A 25,662-nucleotide genomic window follows, 5' to 3' on the forward strand; every position below is an offset into this window, starting at 1 on the left:
GGTATTTTAAATAACTTTCATCAGTTATATTTTGTCTTGTTTTTTTTCCACTGGAAATGAAAGGATTAAAAAAGAAATCATTTAAATAACAAAAGAGCAAGTTACTTCAATTTTTTAAATAAAAAATGAACTAAAGACATTTTTAGATAATTTTCAATAGAAAAATCTAACAGAATCATGCTATTTAGACAGTGTTGTATATTATTTAATCTATCCAAATGTGTAAAAAAAAAGTAAAATTCTGGTTTTCTGTCCAGAAGTTTTGTTTTAATACACTATTGACCTGGAAACAATGCAAAGAGTATCTAAGCAGTAGAAAATCAGGAACCTGCTATAAGCACCTTTTATGACAAACAAATTGTATTAAATGGCATAGCTTCTGTGAGCTGTAGCTCACTTCATCGGCTATATAGCCTAGAGGTTCTGTTTTATTTTGGAGCTTTCCTGACCTGTTTCTATCAAACTATAACATTTATAAAAAGAAATGAGATTTTAGATAAAATGATATAAAAGAGAAATATGAGATTCAGTTATTTATAAATAGTTGTTTGAAATTGGGTCACCAATGATTGTCCAAAAAGAAGCTGTTAGAATTGAAAACATTTATTTTATCACTTGTTCCAACTCAGTCATTGAAATAATTGTGAAATGATTTGTTCTGGGCAGTTCTGTGATTATGTTTCATGAGCTGCATCAGCTACCTGTGTTATGCCTAGAAATGTATTTATTTTATGGAAAGCATCAATGAGTTAATCCTTTATATCCTTGGTTCAGCCACCTTGCATTCAGGAGGGACATTATGAGACTTTATGAACTTTCTAAGTCCAAAATTCTAGCTATACAAGAATGGTCCTCTCCTTGACACTTTCATCTCCATGTGTTCAAAATGCACATATATACACATCTTGCAAAGCATTAGCCAGCTTTCATGCTTACAATGGTATGCAATTTTGTACATGTAACATGTTATAATATTTCGTGTAACATGCATAATTTTGCATACTGTCAGGCACATAATATTGCTCTATTAACAGATTCTAAAATCTCTTTGTATAAGCAGGATATATTCCATTTACATTTCAATCACTATTTAATAAATAAAAATCACCTTCAGACAATTATTATTTAGTAGCTATTTTGCCTAATAGTTACTTCTACATTCTGAAAGTATATCAAAATAAATTGAAAGTAAAGAAGTAGTATTCATCTACAATGTTGTAGGGCTGGAGTCTGGGTAGGGTTGCACCTATGCAGATCTCTTCACCCATTGCTTCTGACTCTCCCAATAGTTCATGGAGGAGTTGTGGATCTTAAAAAGGGTTAACAGATGCCTAGAGCACAGCTAGGGGGAAACTAAGGATGAATCCAACTAGATACAACTTAGAGCCACTATTAAAGTCTATCTTGTGCTGGTAAGGGGAGCAAAACAGTATTATTTATCTGCTTTTATTGCATCTGCAGAGTGTTGCTTCACAACTCTGTTCTGGGTCACTGAGTCCCTTCTGGGACAGGGAAGCTTAGCTGATCATCCTCAGAATCACATAAAGGGTTCTGCTTAACACCTAGTGGACAAAGTCACTCAGATTTGTTTCCAGCTGGAATCCAGACATGGTGCAAATCCAAGCGGGATGCCTAGGGAATGGACTTGACCAGTTATCTGGGGACAGTTTGATCCTGTTGGACCTGATGAAATGGACAGGGTCCTCGATGCTATCAGTGCAACCACCTGTCAATTAGATCCTTATCCTGCTTTGTTGGTTAAAACTTCCAGGATGGTGACTAGCAGTGATAAATTCCTCAGCCCACTTGTCCCCCATGCACTAAAAACTTTTGTTCAGTTTTCCATTTCCCATTTTAGGTGGTTGCTTGGCAGCTTCGGAGGGTTCTGATGAAACAGATTATCTGGACCCCTTTCCAGTCAGGACTCAGGCCTGGTTCTGGGACAGAAATGACATTGGTCCTATTTGTTGAAGATATTTGGCAAGAACAGGATATGAATAGTGCAACCCTCATTGCTCCTCTTGATCTTTCAGCATCCTTCAATACCATCAACCACGGTACCCTTTTGGACAGGATGCAGAGTTTATTTTCACCCAACAAACCCAGCAGTTTAACCAGTGAGTCACCATGCTGCTGTTTAAAGTTGTAGTATGATATACAAAATACATTCTGTTGTCTTTCAGGAAACACAAGATAGAATTATACAAAACTTAAAAAAAAATATCTCTGGCCACAAAGATTTTCATGAAGAATCCATTCAAAGCAAAAACCTTCCACCAATCACCATTATGTTGCTTAATTTCAAGGCCCAACTCTTCCAGTTTGTTGCTATAAGAATCAGAGCAGGCTTATGTATATAGACTTCACATTGCAGAATTCTTCTAATTATTACAATTGTCAGACAAGGCTGTAAGATGATGAAAAGTATTTTACCAACAAGAATATTGATCATGTTCTTTGTGTTGTATCTTTGCCTGGGAAAGAATCATACCACCTCCGAGGCATGACACCACTGTTAAAACACAACCAAAGCCATCAACATGGCCAAGGGATTAAATATACTAAACTATAAACAAATTGAGAGCATAACAAACCAAGAGCACTAACACAGCTGCAAAAGATGTTTGCTGGACCTTTGTGATTTCTAGGGAAATCACAGCTTTGGGAGATGAAGAAAATAGGGATTTGGTTACTGGATCTATTGATTAACTAATGTGTCATCAGTTCAGGGTCATGATCAAACTGTTTGCCTTTGGGATGAGTGGTAAGAATACTCATGAGACAAGGCAGTGACTAGCATTGATCCAAGTTCTTTTGGAAAACTCTGGGCTGTGGCAGAACTCAACTGAGCAGTGAAGACAGATTTCCTGAGAGATTTAGAAATAAATCTCTCAGGAAATAGAAATGGTCTGAAGAAGTTGTTGCAGCAATCCAACAACAACAACAACAACAACAACAACAACTGTAGCTTACATCCTGCAACAATACCATTACTACCACATCTGCCTATCCCAGGTCCTTGTGATAGACTAGATGGATAAAAATGCCAAATCTATTCTAAATATCTGTCTGACTGTGTAATCAACCATAACAGCAACAACAACATCACAGACTTAACAACTGTCAATAGGAAGTCTGGACATTGAATGTCTCTCCAAGTATGTAGAAACAGTAAAATACAAGAGAAAGACCTGGAGAACACAACTATAAATACCTGCAAATAAAAATAGAATAACTGTAGCAAAAGAAATCAAAGATACTGTATATCAATAATGATAGATAGCTTAGCTGCAATCCCAAAGCATCTGGAGCATCACTTGAATGCCATTGGCATTGACAAAATCACCATCAGTCAATTGCAAAAAGGTAGCTTTACCACCATCAAACATTGGCCTATCCCAGGTCCTTGGGAAGGACTCCACAGATGAATAAAAATATCATATCCAGTGTAAACATCTAACTGACTATGTGCGGAATCATAACAAGTAAAAATCATTAGAAGAATTATTTGGATTGGGAAATAATTTAAATAAAACTTGATTGCACCAAAGTTGCTGTCACCTCAATATAGGTTTATGCAATAGAGTGTTACTTCCTCCTTTCTTGCACAGCCAACCAGCTATTTCACTGCTCTTTTAAGAGGAAGCTCTCTAAATATGAAGCTCAGTTTCTTCAAAATGTTTTAATTTAAACCAATGATTAATTAGGCATTGCCAACTAGGTTACGCATCTATCTACTTAAAAGTTCAATAACATAATATAGTAATGTTTTAAAAAATGAACTTTAGTGCAATACACAGATATTTTTTTCATTGTTTTGGGATAAGATGTGTTAATGATCAAGCCCTGACTACTTCTCAATAAATAAATGGGAGGTAGGTGGGATATCCATGAAGGAGATGGATTTTTATAACAATACAAAGAATTATACTGCAAGAATGGTATGCCAAGACCAATTTCAGGCAGGATGAACTATTCCTAGAATTCTCTATTTCAGTTTTTAAAAAAGTTGAGTGGTCTTTGTAAAGTCCTAGCAGAAAGTGAAGGAATATGATTACCATTATCATTACCATCACTTGCTTGTCTATAATACATAAAGGCAGAATTTGTTTGGTAGTTACGTTCTTAAAACATCCAATAGAAATGTGAACCACCCCCAACAAGAATTGCTAGAACGTTCAAGGATAAATCCGAAAAATGTTGGAAATGTCATCAGTCACCTGGATCATATTATCACATGTGGTGGACATGCGTGGAAGCTAAAAGATATTGGACTAAAATACACACATGGTTGGAAAAAATGATTAAAGAGCACATAGATTTTAAACCAGAAGTTTTTCTACTTGGGATCATACCAGAAATTTATAATAGAGAAGTGAGATATTTGATGGTAAATATTGTAAGAGCAGCTAGAATAATGTTTGCCAAAAATTGGAAAAGTGAGAAAATACCTTTGCAAAATGAAATAATTAGGCAAATAATAGAATGTGCTAAAAAAATGAGTAAATTGACTTTTGAAATAAGAGAACAGGAAGAAAAGCAATACTATAAGATATGGGATATATTTTATCAATGGCTAGAAGGGAAGATATGTTAACAAAGATTGGAGAAAAAATATTATTAATTGAAATATTAAACGAATGGCATAGAATGATAGAATTGATGATGTTACCAGATAAAATACTCATTAGAGGATATGCATATGGAATGAGAAAAATAAAGGTTATAGCCATTGGTTAATTTAAAGTTCTGGATACAAGATGACGACAATATAAATTTAGATAAATTAAGGATATTTGTAAATTATGAAGGCAGAAGAGATTTGTAATCACCCCGCCAATACACAATATTGGGATTGAAAATGTTTTTATGTTTGTTTTGTCTTAAAAGAAAATTTAAAAAAATTATAAAAAAAGAAAAGAAAAAGAAATGTGAACCAGAAGATACCAATAGGCTGAAACTTTCTTTCATTTTTCCAAAGCTTCTGGTGCAAACAAGAATTTAAAAAGTGCAAAATAAATAATTCATTTAAGAAGGTGGGTTTTTTTAAAAGATGAATATTAGGTAAAGACAAATTAGATGATAGGAAATTGCTTCCGAAAATATGTTTTTTAAAAAAGACAAAGTACCCAAAATGTATATTTTGTCAAAATTACATAGGAAAACCCATATACATTTTGTATATGCTTTGTTTACAGGGGGAAAAAAACTATTATGGAAATGAAAGCAACAAACTTTTAGTTTATAAAATGTGGAATTGAGACAACCTGACATTTTTTCCCCCTTACCATCATGATTGGAGTTCAGATTTGAACAGTTTTTTGAAACCATACAAGACACCTAATTAACTCTTGAGTCAACTGCCTACTGAGCATGTACCAAGTGTAAAGTCTGAGTAGATGACATAAACATAAGCACTCTCTCAAATTCAGGTTTTTTTTCTGGTGATTTCTTGGGACACCCTTATAGGATTTTTAAAGCAACAAAACAAAAGCAGATTGCCATTGCCTCTTCTGAAATAGCCCCCACTCCTGCCTACAGCTTCTCAGTCTAACTTACATTTATTTTTTATTTTATTTATTTATTTTGTCACAACAGTATATATAAGCATAAGCATGAAAATAACTATATAATATATAAGCATAAGTATGTAATAACTATATTAATTGGATATAATGAAAGGGAACATTAAGACAGGAACGGTAGGCACGTTTGTGCTCTTATGCACACCCCTTACAGACCTCTTAGGAATGGGGTGAGGTCCATAGTCTTTGGTTGAAGCTTTGGGGATTTTGAGAAGAGACCACAGAGTCAGGTAGTGAATTCCAAGCATTAACAACTCTGTTACAGAAGTCGTATTTTCTGCAATCAAGATTGAAGCGGTTAACATTAAGTTTAAATCTATTGTTTGTTCTTGTATTGTTGTAATTGAAACTGAAGTAGTCTTCAACAGGAAGGACATTGCAATAGATGATTCTATGTGTTAAACACAGGTCTTGTCGGAGTCGGCGGAGTTCTAAATTTTCTAGGATTTCAAGTCTGGTGGCATAAGGTATTTTGTTGTATTCAGAGGAGTGGAGAACTCTTCTTGTAAAATATTTCTGGACATGTTCAATTGTATTGATGTCTGAAATGTGGTATGGGTTCCAGACAGGCGAGCTGTATTCAAGAATTGGTCTAGCAAATGTTTTATAAGCTCTGGTTAGTAGTGTAGTGTTTCTGGAGAAGAAGCTACGTAAGATTAGGTTTACAACTCTTAAAGTTGTAAAGTTACATCCTGGGATTCACTGGTGATCTTCAAGTAGCAACAAGTTCAGTCTTATTTGGGATCTGCCAGACAGCTGACACCTGCCATAGTTTGCACATAGTAATTCTACATTAATTTGAACTGAACTAAGCTTTATTTAGAAGACTGAATCTGATAAGATTCCATTTGCAAGTGAGTATAGAACTTGTAGTTCATCATAACATTCATTGCACATGCTTTCAAATGGGAGATTTGGAAAAAGACATTTCCTCCTGAGCTTTTTCAAAATCTCTCTATCATCCCAGGTAGTGGAGCAGTAGTTGGGCCAAATTATGTTGTGGTTTTAAGTGGAATCTAGAGGACATTTGTCATCTCCTAGGTTTACTGTATAAAAGGTAAAGGTAAAGGTTCCCCATGCACATATGTGCTAGTCATTCCCAACTCTAGGGGGCAGTGCTCATCTCTGTTTCAAAGCCGAAGAGCCAGCGCTGTCCAAAGACATCTCTGTGGTCATGTGCTGGCATGACTAAATGCCAAAGGTTCACAGTATGGTGTTACCTTCCCACCAAAGGTGGTCCCTATTTTTCTACTTGCATTTTTTAATGTGCTTTCAAACTGCTAGGTTGGCAGAAGCTGGGACAAGTAATGGGAGCTAACCCTGGCACTGGGGATTCGAACCGCTGAACTGTCGACCTTTTGATCAACAAGCTCAGCTTCTTAGCCACTGAGCCACCACGTCCCTTCTAGGTTTACTACATAAATATAGTTAAACTCCCATTTCAGAGACTGAATCTTAACTATTTATTTATCTGCAAAAGAAAGAGGTACCAATTATTTGAGATTATTAATATTAATATTACATGGAGGTTTTTGATCATTTCATTCAGGATATAAATGTTACAGTAAAACCCTTTACCCCAAACATATTCCACACAGAGTTTAAAAGTCCAATTGTGTCACGGTCTATTTTTTATAGTATAAAAACATGCTTTATATCCCCCTTTTTATTTAAATTGTACCTTCATGGTCCTTTCATCTGTCTTTATATGCAGGTTCATAGAAAATATAAATGGTTGCTAACATAGACCAGGAAAACTTCTGACCATAAACACCTTTCCAACAAGCCCCACAGCAAGTGCAACAAAAGAGATAGAGAAACCCAGGGCTTTTATTGCCACACGATTTTCATCTCCCTGAAACAAGAGCAGAGAGCTCGTATGGCAATAAAAATGCATTCGCACTGCACGTCCTTCTCAATCCATTAAGAACAATGGATTCTCACTAAGCTAACGTCCACTTGTCAGAAATATCTGCAACAGTGAATTCATGCAGCAGGACTAAGTAAGGAAGATTCACAGCAATTTAAAAACAGCAACTTAGACATTTACGAACAGGAAAGACGCTTGGCTAGTGTGATCTTTCACTCAGACTGTACAAAAAGGTGTTAATGTAATTTAAATGCCAGTTAGATATATTTCAGGGGACACACAGACACACACCTTCTCTTAAGACTTACATAACAAACTTCAGGAAGAACAACTTGGAGAACAAGTTGAGTGTTAGAGAGAAAAGGACAAGGAGGAGTCCTAAATCTGCTGCACTCAAAGTTCATATTGATATATTAAAAGTTGGATAGCTTCATGTCTAAATCCAGCTGCTGAGGTCTTTTGGATCCTCAAATACCATAAAAGCAATTTTTAAAAATCTATTTGCATTATTTGCTTTTGTAAAGAAGCCATTTAAGAAAAGAAGGGATTACTTCTTTCTCTTCTCTTCAGAAATGCAGATTTCAGGCTAAATATCCCTGCTCTTCTATTGCAATGATGCCTATATACTTAAAATGGCAAAACCTCTTAAAATACCATCGCCTTTTTGTAATTTAAACTGGACTATTTTTAAAAGCGCCCTGCTAAGTGGAAATTTTCCTACCCAGCTCGGCTGATTTAGATCGTAGGCAGGGTTGACCCTGCTTTACAGCCCTCTCTCAGTGGTTTACAGAGTCAGCATATTGCCCCCCCAACAATTTGGGTCCCCATTTTACCCACCTGAAAAGGATGGAAGGCTGAGTCAACCTTGAGTCTGGTGGGATTTGAACCAGATTGAAATTGCAGACATATTGGCACAAAACAGGTCCTCATATGTTTAAGGACAAACATCCTTATTTTTTCTAAATGTTTTTGTCCTCCTCCCTCCCACCTCCTTCCCTCACTAGATGAAGGAATAGAAAGATGGAAGTAAAGAATGGAACCAATTTTCATACACTAAATTTCAACATCGCAATTTAAACAACTTAGAATAGAATAGAATAGAATAGAATTTTATTGGCCAAGTGTGATTGGACACACAAGGAATTTGTCTTGGTGCATATGCTCTCAGTGTACATAAAAGAAAAGATACGTTCATCAAGGTACAACATTTACAACACAATTGATGGTCAATATATCAATATAAATCATAAGGATTGCCAGCAACAAGTTATAGTCATACAGTCATAAGTGGAAAGAGATTGGTGATGGGAACTATGAAACGATTAATAGTAGTGCAGATTCAGTAAATAGTCTGACAGTGCTGAGGGAATTATTTGTTTAGCAGAGTGATGGCCTTCGGGAAAAAACTGTTCTTGTGTCTAGTTGTTCTGGTGTGCAGTGCTCTATAGCGTCGTTTTGAGGGTAGGAGTTGAAACAGTTTATGTCCAGGATGCGAGGGATCTGCAAATATTTTCACGGCCCTCTTCTTGATTCGTGCAGTATACAGGTCCTCAATGGAAGGCAGGTTGGTAGCAATTATTTTTTCTGCAGTTCTAATTATCCTCTGAAGTCTGTGTTTTTCTTGTTGGGTTGCAGAACCGAACCAGACAGTTATAGAGGTGCAAATGACAGACTCAATAATTCCTCTGTAGAACTGGATCAGCAGCTCCTTGGGCAGTTTGAGCTTACTGAGTTGGCGCAGAAAGAACATTCTTTGTTGTCCTTTTTTAATGATGTTTTTGATGTTAGCTGTCCATTTGAGATCTTGCGATATGATAGAACCCAGAAATTTGAAGGTTTCTACTGTTGATACTGTGTTGTCAAGTATTGTGAGAGGTGGAAGTATGGAAGGGTTTCTCCTAAAGTCTACCACCATTTCTACGGTTTTGAGTGTGTTCAGTTCCAGATTGTTTTGGTTGCACTACAAGGCTAGTCGTTCGACCTCTTATCTATATGCGGATTCGTCATTGTCTCGAATGAGACCAATCACTGTTGTGTCATCTGTGAACTTCAGTAGCTTAACTTCATAGATTGGAGCTATTAAAAAGCCACCTTACCAATAATCAGTCTATGATTTTGAATACCATCAAAATCACTCTTGATTCTAAGACAGCCCCATTTACTATGTCTAAACTGTTAAAGTAATCTTAATGGACTGAGTTACTTTTGACCATTGACCTAAGGGAGGATTAAATTAAGCTTTTATTGCTTGCTTGGTTTTTTTTTTAATCTTCTACCTATAACTGTCTTTTTTAAAACAGTAAACTCACTATAGATTTTCTAAAGACTATTTGGTAAACTTCACAGGAAGAAACAAGAAGAATCTTTCAAATAACTTAGGCTTTTTTCAGTGACTTCAGGAAGACTAGGTTACATTAAAAAAAAACCCTCTTTAAATGCGGTGTAGAATTTCACCGCTCAGCATCTGCATCTCTAATTTCAATACTGAGCTCTGGGCATCCCCTGTTGGAGACCAACCCTGTCTGACTTGTTAAGCTACTTGAGAAAGGAGAGTATCTGAAGTCTGCAACAGTTCAAGAAAAGAAAATGCGTGTGTGTGTGTGTGTGTGTGTGTGTGTGTGCGCGTGTGTGGAGGGGGGGAGCAGCCTGATTCTAATACACCTAATTAGCCATTGGCAGACTCTTAATTGCATACATTAGGATGATTCCATAGTGGAGATTAATTCTAAATATACCCAAGCAGCTGGTTAAGATGCCATGGATTACAGTGTGGACTGTACTTTTCCACTTAATTAGATATCAAAATTAAGCAGCAACAAGCATTTTGACATAACGGGGATCAAGCCGCCGCTCGGCATCCCAGAGCTGCACTAAAGTGACCGCTAAACAGAGCCGCACAGATGGAGAGATATTAAATGCCGCACTGGAAAGTAATTTCAAATAATAAAATATCAATATTTACATTTTAATTACCCCTACTGAGAGCCGCTCTGTCATTTTCACTATTGCCGACACAGCAAGGGGTAGTGGAATGACATTGCAGCTCTGACAGCAATGACTATTTTGTTTCCATTAAAGAATGACAAGTGTTTTAGAGGCAGTGACACCCAGTAGGTGAACAAGAATGACAACCAATCAGAAAATTCCTATTAAGGGAATAAATGACTCGACAAAAGAACTTCAAGCGGCCAACTCCTCGATGAACCAAGCATTTAATCGGTTCTAAATTTTCTGGCAAAAGTTTATAATTAAAAGGCACCCAAGGGAACCCTCAGCAGAGCACAAAATGTTTAAAAAACATAACACATATTATGTGGAATCCATATCAAATCAGCAAGAGGAGGAGGCAGTATTGTAGGCGTTGAGGAATGCAGATGGCTCTGTTTTAGAAGCAGGAGAATTTCAATCTCAATAGCGTACTTCACAAGTTCTTCATTTGAGTTTCTTCAGCTTTATTATCACCTCGATAAGTTCCTTTCAGACTTGAGCCATATATTGATTTTTCAAATGATCACACAAGAAACCCATCAATATAAATGTGACGGGCTATAAGTTGTTTTAAATTATCATTTTTTAACAATATCTAGACAGCACATATTTATTTCTTCATTTATTTTCATTTGCTGGTCTTTCCTCAAGGCTCAGTTAAAATAAAGCATTGTAATAAAATCAAACTCAGAGGAATGATCTTCCCTGACTTCAGTGTCATAATGTAGACAGAAATAGCGTTTGGCAGCACTCCACTCTTCTCTATCACACCTACCAGGAATAAGAGTTAAGCTTGCAACAAAGGACAGCTCTGGCAGGATGGCAGGATAGGCCCCTTCAGGAAGTCAGATAAAGAGAAATAAGGCAGGCAATAAAAATTATGGTACTTTACAGCTATGTTTTAATTCTTGGTAGTTGTAATATATTCTGTTCAGGTACCTGGAACCCTAAGACCCAAACCCTAGTCCAAAACAGGAAGTGACACTAGTACCAATAAGAACTTGCCACTAGGCACTCTAAAGGGAAAGAAAAATAAATAAAACCCTCACGTATACACTCTAATTGCAATCTAATTGCACTCTAATCCTGAAAGATTCTATCCTCATTAATAGTAAAAGGGGGGAAATCTTCACAAAAACAACATTACATGATACTTTTAGTGTCACAGATAGTTTGGTCTTCAGAAATTAAGTGGAACTAAATGGGGAGTTTCAGCTGCCATCCTCAGGAACATCAGCCCTAGGGTTGGTCTACTCCGCAGCAGAATAGTGTGCCCCTCAACAGCTGCCATACTAGTAAGCTAGATGCCAGACTTAATGACACCATGAGGATTATAAGTGGATGTATTAAAACCACTCCTATTTGTTGGAGTTCTGTTCTGAGCCACATGACACCACCAGCTCTATGAAGACAAGATACAGTAATGAGAACTGTAAATTATAAACAAGTCTCTCCTACCAGTGCATGCTGACCTTTTCCACATCAACTGGAAGGCTCAAATGTAGAAAGCCCCCACTGGCACTTGCACAACATGTGCTTAACAACTTTAACACTGATTTCTAATGGAAAGCCCAATGGGTTGCTGAGTACCCAGACACAGGAAGACATATTGCTGATCCTTCGCAAAAGATATCAGGTTTTGAATTATCTCACCAGCAATGAACAATCCTGAATAAGATTCGCACCTCACATGGCATTTATTAGGATTCATTGTATAAATGGAGTATGGCATCCTCCCTCTCAGTGTGACTGCAGGATCCCATGTCAAATTGTAGATCACATCATGACTGGCTGTAAGCTGAGGGCATATCCTGGTCCAGTTTCTGATTTCTTTTTTCAGACAAGCAATGTGTGCTTCAATGGTTGATTGGCCTAGTCATTGATATCTGAATATAGATCTTTTTAACATTATTGTGTTTTGTAATTTAGGGGAAATGTTAATAAGTGTTTTAAGTTCATGCTTGTTATGTCATATGCTAAATAAATAAATAAATAAATAAATAAATAAATAAATAAATAAATAAATAAATAAATAAATAAATAAATAAATAAATAAATAAATAAATAAATGGTCTTCAATCCTTTTAATCAAACTCATGGTAGTTGTGCCTGCCAAGAATAAACACTTTATTTTTGGACCTATTCATCCAACCCTGCCCCCATTCCTTCTTCCCACTTAAATTTCACCAAATTTAAGTTATATAATAAAGGTGTGGAAATGTCTATGGAGTTTCTCAGTCATCCAGGTCACGGTTGTCCCAAAGATACTTTTTCAAGAGGCAACTGCACTTTCTGGTTTTTCTTTGAAGACATTTCATTTCTCATCCAAGAAGCTTCTTTTTGTCAGTCAAAGCTGAAGAAGCTTCTTGAATGAGAAGTGAAACATCTGCAAAGAAAAAACAGAAAGTCCAGTTGCCTCTTGAAAAAACACTTTTGGGACAAAGTTGTGCAAACTATTCAAATGGTGGCAAAGATGGCAAAATTCTATCATTGTAGGTTAGCAACAGAGCCTCACAGCTAATTGCAAAACTTATCTGAGTTTTGCTGATCCCCCAAAGCTAAATAATATCTAACCTGGGCACAATCTGGATGGAAACAATCAAAAAATTCCCAAGGCTCTGGACAAATCTGGGTGTTTGAAATAGCATTCCTAGATGAAAGAATTTCCTTCTGGCTTATTGCCAAGAAGACAACACAGATATTAGTAAGACCACACCTGGAATACTGCATCCAGTTTTGGTCACTATGTTATAAAAAAGATGTCGAGACTTTAGAAAAAGTGCAGAGACATGCAGAGCAATTAGGATGATTAAAGGCCTGGAAATTAAAACATATGAAGAATGGTTGCAGGAACTGGGTATGATTAATTTAGAGAAAAGAAGGGTTAGGGGTGACATGATAGCAGTATTCCAATATTTGACAGACTGCCAAAAAAAACTTTTAGGCTTTTAAAATGGCACAATGACAGTTTTTATTAGAGCTATCATTGATAAATAAATGATTTAGTACCTTCCTTTGCTATGAAAACTGCCAATACCACAGATACCCCAACTACAGATTATATGTCTCTGTTGTGTCAATACTAAACCTTTAAAGGATGAGTCCAAAAACCTTTGAAAAAACAACTTTCTGGGTGAAGAGTTAATTGTCCAATCAAAATTGGGTTAAATTTGCCAATCATTCATCAAATGCTTCCAAAGACACCTTGAAATTTTCCTCACTTAGAAGAAAGTATATGGTCTTTGTTTAAGACCATATACATGGCTTAGGGCTGGGTTACTTACGGGACCGCCTACTGCTACCGATTGCCTCCCACCGACCCGTGCGCTCTCACAGAGAGGGACTCCTCAGGGTGCCGTCCGCCAAGCAATGTCGGCTGGCGGCCCCCAGGGGAAGGGCCTTCTCTGTGGGGGCTCCCACCCTCTGGAATGAACTTCCCCCAGGACTCCGTCAACTGCCTGACCTTCAGACCTTCCGCCGCGAGTTGAAGACATACCTATTTATTCACGCAGGACTGGCATAGAAATTTTTAGTAGTTTTTAATATTTGGATTTAAATTTTATGGGGTTTTATGGTTTTAAATGGATTTTAATTTGGCCTTATATTTAATAAGTTTTTAATTGTTTTTAGAATTGTATTTATTGTATTTTTGTTTTAAATGCCTGTAAACCGCCCTGAGTCCTTTGGGAGATAGGGCGGTATATAAATCTAATAAATGAATGAATGAATGAATGAATGAAGAATTTCCTTCTGGCTTATTGCCAAGAAGACAACACAGATATTAGTAAGACCACACCTGGAATACTGCATCCAGTTTTGGTCACTATGTTATAAAAAGATGTCGAGACTTTGGAAAAGTGCAGAGACATGCAGAGCAATTAGGATGATTAAAGGCCTGGAAATTAAAACATATGAAGAATGGTTGCAGGAACTGGGTATGATTAATTTAGAGAAAAGAAGGGTTAGGGGTGACATGATAGCAGTATTCCAATATTTGACAGACTGCCAAAAAAAACTTTTAGGCTTTTAAAATGGCACAATGACAGTTTTTATTAGAGCTATCATTGATAAATAAATGATTTAGTACCTTCCTTTGCTATGAAAACTGCCAATACCACAGATACCCCAACTACAGATTATATGTCTCTGTTGTGTCAATACTAAACCTTTAAAGGATGAGTCCAAAAACCTTTGAAAAAACAACTTTCTGGGTGAAGAGTTAATTGTCCAATCAAAATTGGGTTAAATTTGCCAATCATTCATCAAATGCTTCCAAAGACACCTTGAAATTTTCCTCACTTAGAAGAAAGTATATGGTCTTTGTTTAAGACCATATACATGGCTTAGGGCTGGGTTACTTATGGGACCGCCTGCTGCTACCGAATACCTCTCACCGACCGTGCGCTCTCACAGAGAGGACTCCTCAGGGTGCCGTCAGCGAGGCAATGTCGGCTGGCGGCTCCCAGGGAAGGGCCTTCTCTGTGGGGCTCCCACCCTCTGGAATGAACTTCCCCAGGACTCCGTCAACTGCCTGACCTTCAGACCTTCCTTGTGAGTTGAAGACATACCTATTTATTCACGAGGACTGAGTTAGATTTTAGTTTGTGGGGTTTTATCTTGGGTTTTAATTTTTTATATTTTTAATTAAGGCTTTTGAATAAGTTTTTTAATTGTTTTTAGAATTGTATTTATTGTATTTTTTGTTTTTTAAATGCCTGTAAACCGCCCTGAGTCCTTTGGGAGAAGGCGGTATATAAATATAAACAATAAAATAAATAAAATAAATAAATAAATGGTGGCAAAGATGGCAAAATTCTATCATTGTAGGTTAGCAACAGAGCCTCACAGCTAATTGCAAAACTTATCTGAGTTTTGCTGATCCCCCAAAGCTAAATAATATCTAACCTGGGCACAATCTGGATGGGAAACAATCAAAAAATTCCCAAGGCTCTGGACAAATCTGGGTGTTTGAAATAGCATTCCTAGATGAAAGAATTTCTTTCTGGCTTATTGCCAAGAAGACAACACAGATATTAGTAAGACCACACCTGGAATACTGCATCCAGTTTTGGTCACTACGTTATAAAAAAGATGTCGAGACTTTGGAAAAGTGCAGAGACATGCAGAGCAATTAGGATGATTAAAGGCCTGGAAATTAAAACATATGAAGAATGGTTGCAGGAACTGGGTATGATTAATTTAGAGAAAAGAAGGGTTAGGGGTGACATGATAGCAGTATTCCAATATTTGACAGACTGCCAAAAAAAACTTTTAGGCTTTTAAAATGGCACAATGACAGTTTTTATTAGAGCTATCATTGATAAATAAATGATTTAGTACCTTCCTTTGCTATGAAAACTGCCAATACCACAGATACCCCAACTACAGATTATATGTCTCTGTTGTGTCAATACTAAACCTTTAAAGGATGAGTCCAAAAACCTTTGAAAAAACAACTTTCTGGGTGAAGAGTTAATTGTCCAATCAAAATTGGGTTAAATTTGCCAATCATTCATCAAATGCTTCCAAAGACACCTTGAAATTTTCCTCACTTAGAAGAAAGTATATGGTCTTTGTTTAAGACCATATACATGGCTTAGGGCTGGGTTACTTATGGGACCGCCTACTGCTACCGATTGCCTCCCACCGACCCGTGCGCTCTCACAGAGAGGGACTCCTCAGGGTGCCGTCCGCCAAGCAATGTCGGCTGGCGGCTCCCAGGGGAAGGGCCTTCTCTGTGGGAGCTCCCACCCTCTGGAATGAACTTCCCCCAGGACTCCGTCAACTGCCTGACCTTCAGACCTTCCGCCGCGAGTTGAAGACATACCTATTTATTCACGAGGACTGAGTTAGATTTTAGTTTGTGGGTTTTATCTTGGGTTTTAATTTTTATATTTTTAATTAAGGCTTTTGAATAAGTTTTTTAATTGTTTTTAGAATTGTATTTATTGTATTTTTTGTTTTTTAAATGCCTGTAAACCGCCCTGAGTCCTTTGGGAGATAGGGCGGTATATAAATATAAACAATAAAATAAATAAAATAAATAAATGGTGGCAAAGATAGCAAAATTCTATCATTGTAGGTTAGCAACAGAGCCTCACAGCTAATTGCAAAACTTATCTGAGTTTTGCTGATCCCCCAAAGCTAAATAATATCTAACCTGGGCACAATCTGGATGGGAAACAATCAAAAAATTCCCAAGGCTCTGGACAAATCTGGGTGTTTGAAATAGCATTCCTAGATGAAAGAATTTCTTTCTGGCTTATTGCCAAGAAGACAACACAGATATTAGTAAGACCACACCTGGAATACTGCATCCAGTTTTGGTCACTATGTTATAAAAAAGATGTCGAGACTTTGGAAAAAGTGCAGAGACATGCAGAGCAATTAGGATGATTAAAGGCCTGGAAATTAAAACATATGAAGAATGGTTGCAGGAACTGGGTATGATTAATTTAGAGAAAAGAAGGGTTAGGGGTGACATGATAGCAGTATTCCAATATTTGACAGACTGCCAAAAAAAACTTTTAGGCTTTTAAAATGGCACAATGACAGTTTTTATTAGAGCTATCATTGATAAATAAATGATTTAGTACCTTCCTTTGCTATGAAAACTGCCAATACCACAGATACCCCAACTACAGATTATATGTCTCTGTTGTGTCAATACTAAACCTTTAAAGGATGAGTCCAAAAACCTTTGAAAAAACAACTTTCTGGGTGAAGAGTTAATTGTCCAATCAAAATTGGGTTAAATTTGCCAATCATTCATCAAATGCTTCCAAAGACACCTTGAAATTTTCCTCACTTAGAAGAAAGTATATGGTCTTTGTTTAAGACCATATACATGGCTTAGGGCTGGGTTACTTATGGGACCGCCTACTGCTACCGATTGCCTCCCACCGACCCGTGCGCTCTCACAGAGAGGGACTCCTCAGGGTGCCGTCCGCCAAGCAATGTCGGCTGGCGGCCCCCAGGGGAAGGGCCTTCTCTGTGGGGGCTCCCACCCTCTGGAATGAACTTCCCCCAGGACTCCGTCAACTGCCTGACCTTCAGACCTTCCTTGTGAGTTGAAGACATACCTATTTATTCACGCAGGACTGGCATAGAAATTTTTAGTAGTTTTTAATATTTGGATTTAAATTTTATGGGGTTTTATGGTTTTAAATGGATTTTAATTTGGCCTTATATTTAATAAGTTTTTTAACTATTGTTTTATTGTGCACTTTTTACTGTTTTATTTGGCTGTGAACCGCCCTGAGTCCTTCGGGAGAAGGGCGGTATAAAAATCTAATAAATGAATGAATGAATGAATGAAGAATTTAAAAGTTTCTTGCAGATATTCTTTTATTGTACAGTTGTGGGTGCTTCATCACTGGAAGTTTTTAAGAAGAGATTGGATAGCTGCTTGTCTAAATTATATAGGGTCTCTTACTTGAGTAGGGGGTTAGAATAGAAGACCTCCAAGGTCCCTTCCAGCTCTATTCTGATTCTGATTAGATCACCTTGAGGAAGTTTTTTTCTTTCATGTAAAATATTCCAAACTTCCACAGTTTAGTTTAAAAATCATATAGGAGGAGATGTCTCTACTTTCAAAGTGTAAAATGTTTCCCCAATCAGTCATCTTCTACAGGGATTGATGCCATACTTCCCAAGATCCCATTCATCACACTAGTTCACAATTCAGAGAGTTGTGCCCCAAAATATCTGCAGGGTATCAAGTTCAAGAAGGATGGAGTAGAGATTTTTAAAGATTGTTCAATAAAATATAGTGCATAATTATACAATTCTCCCATACTGTGTCATGCCTTAGGTAATATTAATGCAACTGAGTTATAAGTGTGACAAATTATTAGGCAAGACATGCAGTTAGGTTTCCATCTAACAGGGTGGAGGGAGAAACTTCCTGAAATTTCCTCTGATAATTTTCAAACAATGAATATACTGTAACTTAATCTGCAGAGTAATTCAGGGATGTTAGTTACCCAAAAAGTTAGTTACCTAACTAAGTATTGTTTCATTCATACTACTTCATGGAAATGGTACTCTGGAAGTGCTTCAAAACGACCCTTAACACTTTTAGAATTAGACATTCCCCTTTCGCTGTGTTTTCAGCCACCAGCACCTTTAATTTCTGAAAGAGCCACGGTTGAAAATCTTAATTAATTGTTCCATACTGCTTCAGGATCATTATGCAATGTAATAAAGGCTGTGTAATTATGAAATTTTACAGCCATTACCAAGGCTGATGGCTCGTATTTCATCCTCAGCTGGACCCAATGGCTTTTAGCCACTCAGCTTTCCTTTGATGAACTTCAGACAGATCTATCAGGCCCAAACAATATCTAAGGCAAGGCAGCTATAATAGCTACCTACGGATGAAGCCACCGATAAAGATGAACTATAAATCTACACACAAATGCAGGCACATTGCTTCGAGTTGACAGAAGACAGAGAATACAGTACTTGGGAAAGATTTCCAAAACCATGAATTTGACCTTTTTTCTTCTTTTTTAATTCATTGTAGAATTACTTTGTGTTCTTACACTGTGTATTCCTTTGAAAGTTCTCTAGGGTGAGGTGAGGTGGAAGGCAAATAAACATTTTTTCAGGTATATTTCTGGGGGCTTCCTCATATAACAGAATAACAAAGTTAGAATGGATCTTGGAGGTCTTCTAGTTCAACAGGAAATCCTATTATTTATTTAATTTATTTAATTTAGAAAATAAATTATATGGCTGTGAGCCACCTACCCACAGTGACTTTAGGTAGCTTGTAAACATTTGGTCTGTAAGCTCTAGGTGGCTTACACATCATTTCAGACAAATGATTGTCCAATATCTTCAGTAGTGCCTTTAAAAGATCTGAAAAACTATACACAATGTAGAATACAAAAGCCAATAGAAATAAACAATAACATAACTAGACTTCCCCCACCTCCCTAGCCTTTGTAACTTAGAGCATTTCCATATTTCTTGCTGGCTAAGTTTGGTAAAGTATAACCTGAGACAAGGCTATAAAGGCTACTCAGGAGTAGGTTGCTTTGATGAGGATTACAGAGAATGGAAAATGAGCTAAACAGCTAAAGCCAAACCACTACAACTCATTCATTCATTTCAAATTACATACGAGGTATTTCCAATACCTATGTGGCCAATGTCCATCAGACAAGTCAGGTACTGCAGTTGACAAATACTCAGAAGTGGATTGCCTTTGAATGCCTTAGATGGTTTCAGGGAAATGAGTCTTTCTGAGGCTTTAAAATGGCACAGTGACAGTTTTTATTAGAGCTATCATTGATAAATAAATGATTTAGTACCTTCCTTTGCTATGAAAACTGCCAATACCACAGACATCCCAACTACAGGTTATATGTCTCTGTTATGTCAATACTAAACCTTTAAAGGATGAGTCCAAAAACCTTTGAAAAAACAACTTTCTGGGTGAAGAGTTAATTGACCAATCAAAATTGGGTTAAAATTACCAATCATTCATCAAATGCCTTCCAAAGATATTTTGAATTTTTCCTCACTTAGAAGAAAGTATACGGTCTTCAGTTTTTTTAAGGACGTAAACATTTCTTGCAGATTTTCTTTCATTGTACATATTCTGATCTAATTATCCTGGTCAAGCCAAATCTCCTTCCTAGCTAGCAGAACAAAGTGGCAATACTTCCAGGTGAACAGTTGCTTCTGCTAATACACTTGTAAATAAAAGCCAAGTATTGCACTGTTTATTGCTATGCAATACCAAATCAGTTCCATGTATTATTTGGAATGTGATGGATAAAATATCCTAGAAAAATCTTTTGGAAATACACACACACACACACACACACACACACACAATGAAAGCAATTATGGGATGACTTGTAAACAGAGATTGTATGAAGAGTCTATATATATACATATATTAAAGTTACTATAAAACATTGTATCTTGTTATAGACATTAACAGTAACTGAACGGCTTTGGGCATTTTGCAGCACCAGTCATCTCGCTACATATCTCTTGCAAAATCAATCTTTATAGTTTCTTTTCCTTTTATTTTGATTAATGATGGCATTAATGATTTTCCTATTAACATAAGGCCAAAATATCCCACAAAGATTTGCCTGATCTTCATGAGATGATTGTTGATCATCTGTTATCTTTTTTTTTTTTTTTTTGGCGGTGACTGACCATGGCAGAGATGAAATGATAACTTATGAGTAGAATAGGCGGGGAGTGATTTTTAAGTTGGCAGCCCTATTAGAGCACACACCCACATTCTAGATCAATGTATTTCTTTTTTTTTTTCTTGTTTACATTTATATCCCGCCCTTCTCCGAAGACTCAGGGCGGCTTACAGTGTATAAGGCAATAGTCTCATTCTATTTGTATATTTTTTTACAAAGTCAATTTATTGCCCCTCCAACAATCTGGGTCCTCATACTTTGCCCGTATCTCGCTTTTCTTTAATGATTCCTATGTATCTTAATACTAGTGCCTCCTATAGTTTGCTGCCCATTGTGCACACTCATCAATGACCCCATGAAAATTTACAAGAACGATTAAGACAAGCACAAATAAATAAATATGGTTCATATTCTTCGTCAATAAGGATGAACAGCAGGTCAAGTGTGTGCATATGTTTCCACAACATTTCTTATCCCACTATTATACTAAAAACATGAAAATTTGCATGACTGTAAATCTTTTTTTTCCTCTTCACCACTCTCTAGTAAATTACAGACTAGATTGCTGCAGATTCAAAACCTCAACAAATTTCATTTTAAAACAGGCCTCACTGATTATTTACTAATCCATTATTTACTGATACATATGAAAACATGCATTAAAAAAACTAAGATCATGGCATCCGGCCCTCTTAATTCCTGGCAGATAGATGGGGAAGAAATGGAGGTAGTGACAGATTTTATTTTCCTGGACTCCAAGATCACTGCAGATGGGGACTGCAGCCAAGAAATTAAAAGACGCTTGCTCCTGGGGAGGAAAGCTATGGAAAATCTAGACAGTGTATTAAAAAGCAGACACATCACCCTGCCAACAAAGTGCGTATAGTCAAGGCTATGGTTTTCCCAGTTGCAATGTATGGCTGTGAAAATTGGATCAAAAGAAAGGCTGAGTGCCAAAGAATTGAGGCCTTTGAACTCTGGTGCTGGAGAAGACTCCTGAAAGTCCCATGGACTGCAAGGCGAACAAACAAGTCAGTCCTAGAGGAGATCAACCATGACTGCTCTTTAGAAGGCCAGATTCTGAAGATGAAACTCAAATACTTTGGGCACCTAATGAGAAGTAAGGACTCACTGGAGAAGAGCCTAATGCTGGGAAAGATTGAGCGCAAAAGAAGGCGGCGATGACAGAGAATGAGGTGGCTGGATGGAGTCACTGAAGCAGTAGGAGTGAGCTTAAATGGACTCCAGAGGATGGTAGAGGATAGGAAGGCCTGGAGAAACATTGTCCATGGGGTCGCAATGGGTCGGACATGACTTCACAACTAACAACATGAAAACATGTAAAATACCTTGATGTTAAGATTTTGAGTTGCAAAGAAACTTAGAAAATTTAGTAATGAAAACAGTCCTATGGAAAAAACTATACTATTCAAGGCTCTGTGAAATCCTTGGGATATATTTATACACAATACTTTCCTAAGGGTTCTGTCCTGGCCAAAGTAAGAATCTAGATACAGAAAGCCTCACATTCATTTCTCCTTCCTCCCAATCCTATTTAAACATGTGCCTTTATGATCAGTCTGTACTGACATGCTTAATTTCAAAATATGAGATTTTAGGATTTAGAAGTTTGACATGAATAGGCATGGCAAATATTGAGCCGTTTACTTGTTTCTTGGTTTACCGAGCATTGCAATGGTTTGACCAACTACACTGAAAGAACTGTAATCCTTCCCATTAAATATTAAAATATCTGTGACAAGTGAGAATCAATAGTTTATCATTTCATCCAGGCAAATGTTGACTATCATATGCATATGACCAGTGGTGGGATTCAGCCAGAACCGGTTGTTAAACTTTCTGAGCAGTCTGGCAAACTGGTTGTTAAACTTTCTGAGCAGTCTGGCAAACTGGTTGTTGGAAGAAATCATTAGGGCAGAGAACCGGTTGTGAAATTATTTGAATCCCACCACTGCATATGACCTTATTGATTTCAATATGATTAACCCATTGTCAATTTAAGTAGCATCCTAGAATATGATTCTGTCATAAATTATTTTGAAATACAATTTGCTTTTTTATGACCCACATTATCTGAAACAAAATATATTTGTTTGGGGGAAACATTTCTTTGTTTATCAACCTATTGGTCAAATTGTATTAATTTGCTGGAGCTTGATTTAAACAGAGGAACACATGAATGACCCACAAATGAACAACCTTAGTTAACTGATGTGAGATTTTACACCATTGTTCTTTTGTTTTTATTCAAACAATTCTTTCTTAACATACATGGATTCTTTTTTACCTGTGGCATGAATCAGAAATATTGTAATCACCATGAACAAATATTCTTCTAAGAAGCAAGGAAAGTTGTGCAGCATAATAAATCACATTTAACGCTATTTTAAAAAGTAAGAAAACCTTGATCGAAGTTAAGTGTTTAGGAAAGCTGTATGTCTGATGTAGATGTCTGCAATTTTTGCAACTGTTAATCTTGTGTTAAGAATGTTTTACAAATCTGATTTTATATGTGAAATATTCCACAACTGAACTATTTCTAAAATATGCAGTGATTTCAAAGCTCCATGCTCCTTCTCCCCATCAGCAAATCAGCAGTTTTTCAAAGATATCTGGATAACCTAGGAATATGACATTCACATTCACCACTGTGTCGAGATTCAAGGATTCTCTCTTTGGAGACAGCACCATTAATAAGAAAGATATGGTTCACTATCTTGGGTATTCTTCAAAGTGTTATTAATTAGGTAGAAAACGTTTCCCTCTGGGATACAGAAAGATACCTGCTACCATTATGGCCCAGAAACTAGAGCAAATTTACAGCAGCCAAGGTAATTGTAGCTTCCATTATCAACTTGCCAAGGAGAAGCTCAGAAAGGTTTTAGATTATGATCTTTTTCACAATATTTTGATTGTAATCTGCTAAATTAAAGAAGACCTCTGCTATCTTATGAGATCATGGGACAAAATGCAGATTGTATCCATTTTAATCAAAAGAACAGCCATTTCTTTCTTCTTTTATTAAATAGGGAATTCAGGACATGCAGTAGTGAAATCTAATGAGACCAATGATCCCTCAGGTGATTTTCCCCAAGCCTAGAGTCTTCCAGTTGAGTACAGATACCACTACAGGTAATCCTACACTGACAACAATGCATTTAATGACTGTTCAAAGTTACAATGGCACTGAAAAAAAACAGGACTTATGGCTATTTTTCACACTTACGACCACTGCAGCATTTCCATGGTCATGTGATCAGAATTCAGATGCTTGGCAACTGGTTCATATTTATGACCAGGTTCACTTAACAACCATGTTACTAACTTAAGAATTGCAGTGGTTCACTGAGCAACCGTGGCTTTATTTAAAAAAAATGTATGAAGAGAAAAGTATATGTTTTTTTTCTCTGAGCATATACAGTACTTGGCAAGTGTGTGTGGATGTGTGTGTGGATGTGTGGATGGGTTCACGCATTTCAGAGGCAGACAGAACATGTTATTTTTTAAGACTCATTTCAAAAATAAGTTTGCAACAAAACTGACAAAAAGCAATGCAGCAGCGATATCTGACTAGTTTTGACATCTTTGGAGTCATTCTGATCTTTCCATAAGAAACGTATTAAACTAATTTTTTATTTATACCCCTTATATTTTATTTTTAAATGTAAAAAAAATGCATATTATTTGCCAGTGTACTTGGAATATCTCCTGAAGATTTAAAAAACAAACAAACAGAAGCTATATATTATCTCAGTGAATGAAAATACCTTCAAATATCTGTTCTGGTCTGTTAGATAAATACATATTTATAAATAGCTTCTAAAATGTGTATTATTTACCCAGTGGACTGTAATGGCTCATTCCATGCCTATATACTTAAATACATAATTACCCAATGTAATAAAGTCATTATAATAGTATTCTCTAGGGGAAGAAAAGGAAAGAAGACAAAACAGTAGATCTCCATAAAAATAATTTTAACCTATTATTTTAATTTTTGCTTTAAAATTTATGAAATATTTGCATAATGATAGACCATCATTTCTAAGTTTTCAGGCTACAGCAACAAAAATCCAGACTTAATATTTTCCATTATACAATGGCTGAATAGTTCCAATTTGACTTACTCAAGAACACAGGTTTATCGCAAGTTCTTACCACAAAGATGTCAAAAAAAAAATGTTGAGTTGATATTTCTGAAAAGCAAGGGCTAAAATACATGTTAGAATGATTCACATTGCCCTACTTTTCACTACATCCTGACAAAATCAAGACTTTGGGTCACAGCAATGTGTCAAACTCTCCAGCAGTATCTTCTGTTAAATCACCATCAGCTAAGAAGAAAGCCCGGCATATTTTGGTTGTGTTACTATGCAAATACAATTCTCCCATTATGTGATAAAGCAGATAAATGAAATGAAAGCTGAGGAATGGGGCAGTGATTGAGCTGAGAAAAAAAAATGGTGGAAACATTTTTGTATACTTCCTAGTGCTAATGTGAGCTATTAAGCACAATACTCATTGATATGTAAATGTGAATCTTTAGTTTGAAGACCAGATGATTAATTCATCCTGCATGATGATCACTGTATTAAAAATCTATACCAAATGAACCATTTGGTTCTGTACATATTAGTTGTACTGGAGCAGTAGTAGGATATATCCCCTTTGCACAGCTGAACAATATTTCTGAATTCCTGAAAACATGCGATTATTACTCAGATGCTTGTGTTTCTGCCAATTTTTTCAATTAGGTTCATTATTGATTTGAAACTAAACACACTGTGGTGGTATGTAAATTGGTTAGACACTGAGCAAAAGGTTCGATCTCTGAGCTTTCTAACCATATGATTTTATACATTTTTTCCAACTATGTTTTTACAGACTTTGAGAAATAAAAACGGAAATTCAAGAGGCTTTTATAAGTCTTAATTGAACAATGTAACACGAGGTTCAATTACGTGAAAAAAATGCAGAGTTATATGAGATTTTGTTGCATTAGTTACATAATTAATTAGAT

The 25,662-nt window shown here is 36.5% G+C and overlaps 1 protein-coding gene across 6 annotated transcripts in view; it reads right to left on the reverse strand.

Moving 5' to 3' along the window:
* The window catches only part of ESRRG (estrogen related receptor gamma), a 545,400-nt gene that overhangs the window by 15,070 nt on the left and 504,668 nt on the right, over positions 1–25,662 (reverse strand). The window lies entirely within an intron of this gene.

This window comes from Ahaetulla prasina, chromosome 1 (genome assembly GCF_028640845.1).
Source record: "Ahaetulla prasina isolate Xishuangbanna chromosome 1, ASM2864084v1, whole genome shotgun sequence".
Classification (NCBI taxonomy): Eukaryota; Metazoa; Chordata; class Lepidosauria; order Squamata; family Colubridae; genus Ahaetulla; species Ahaetulla prasina.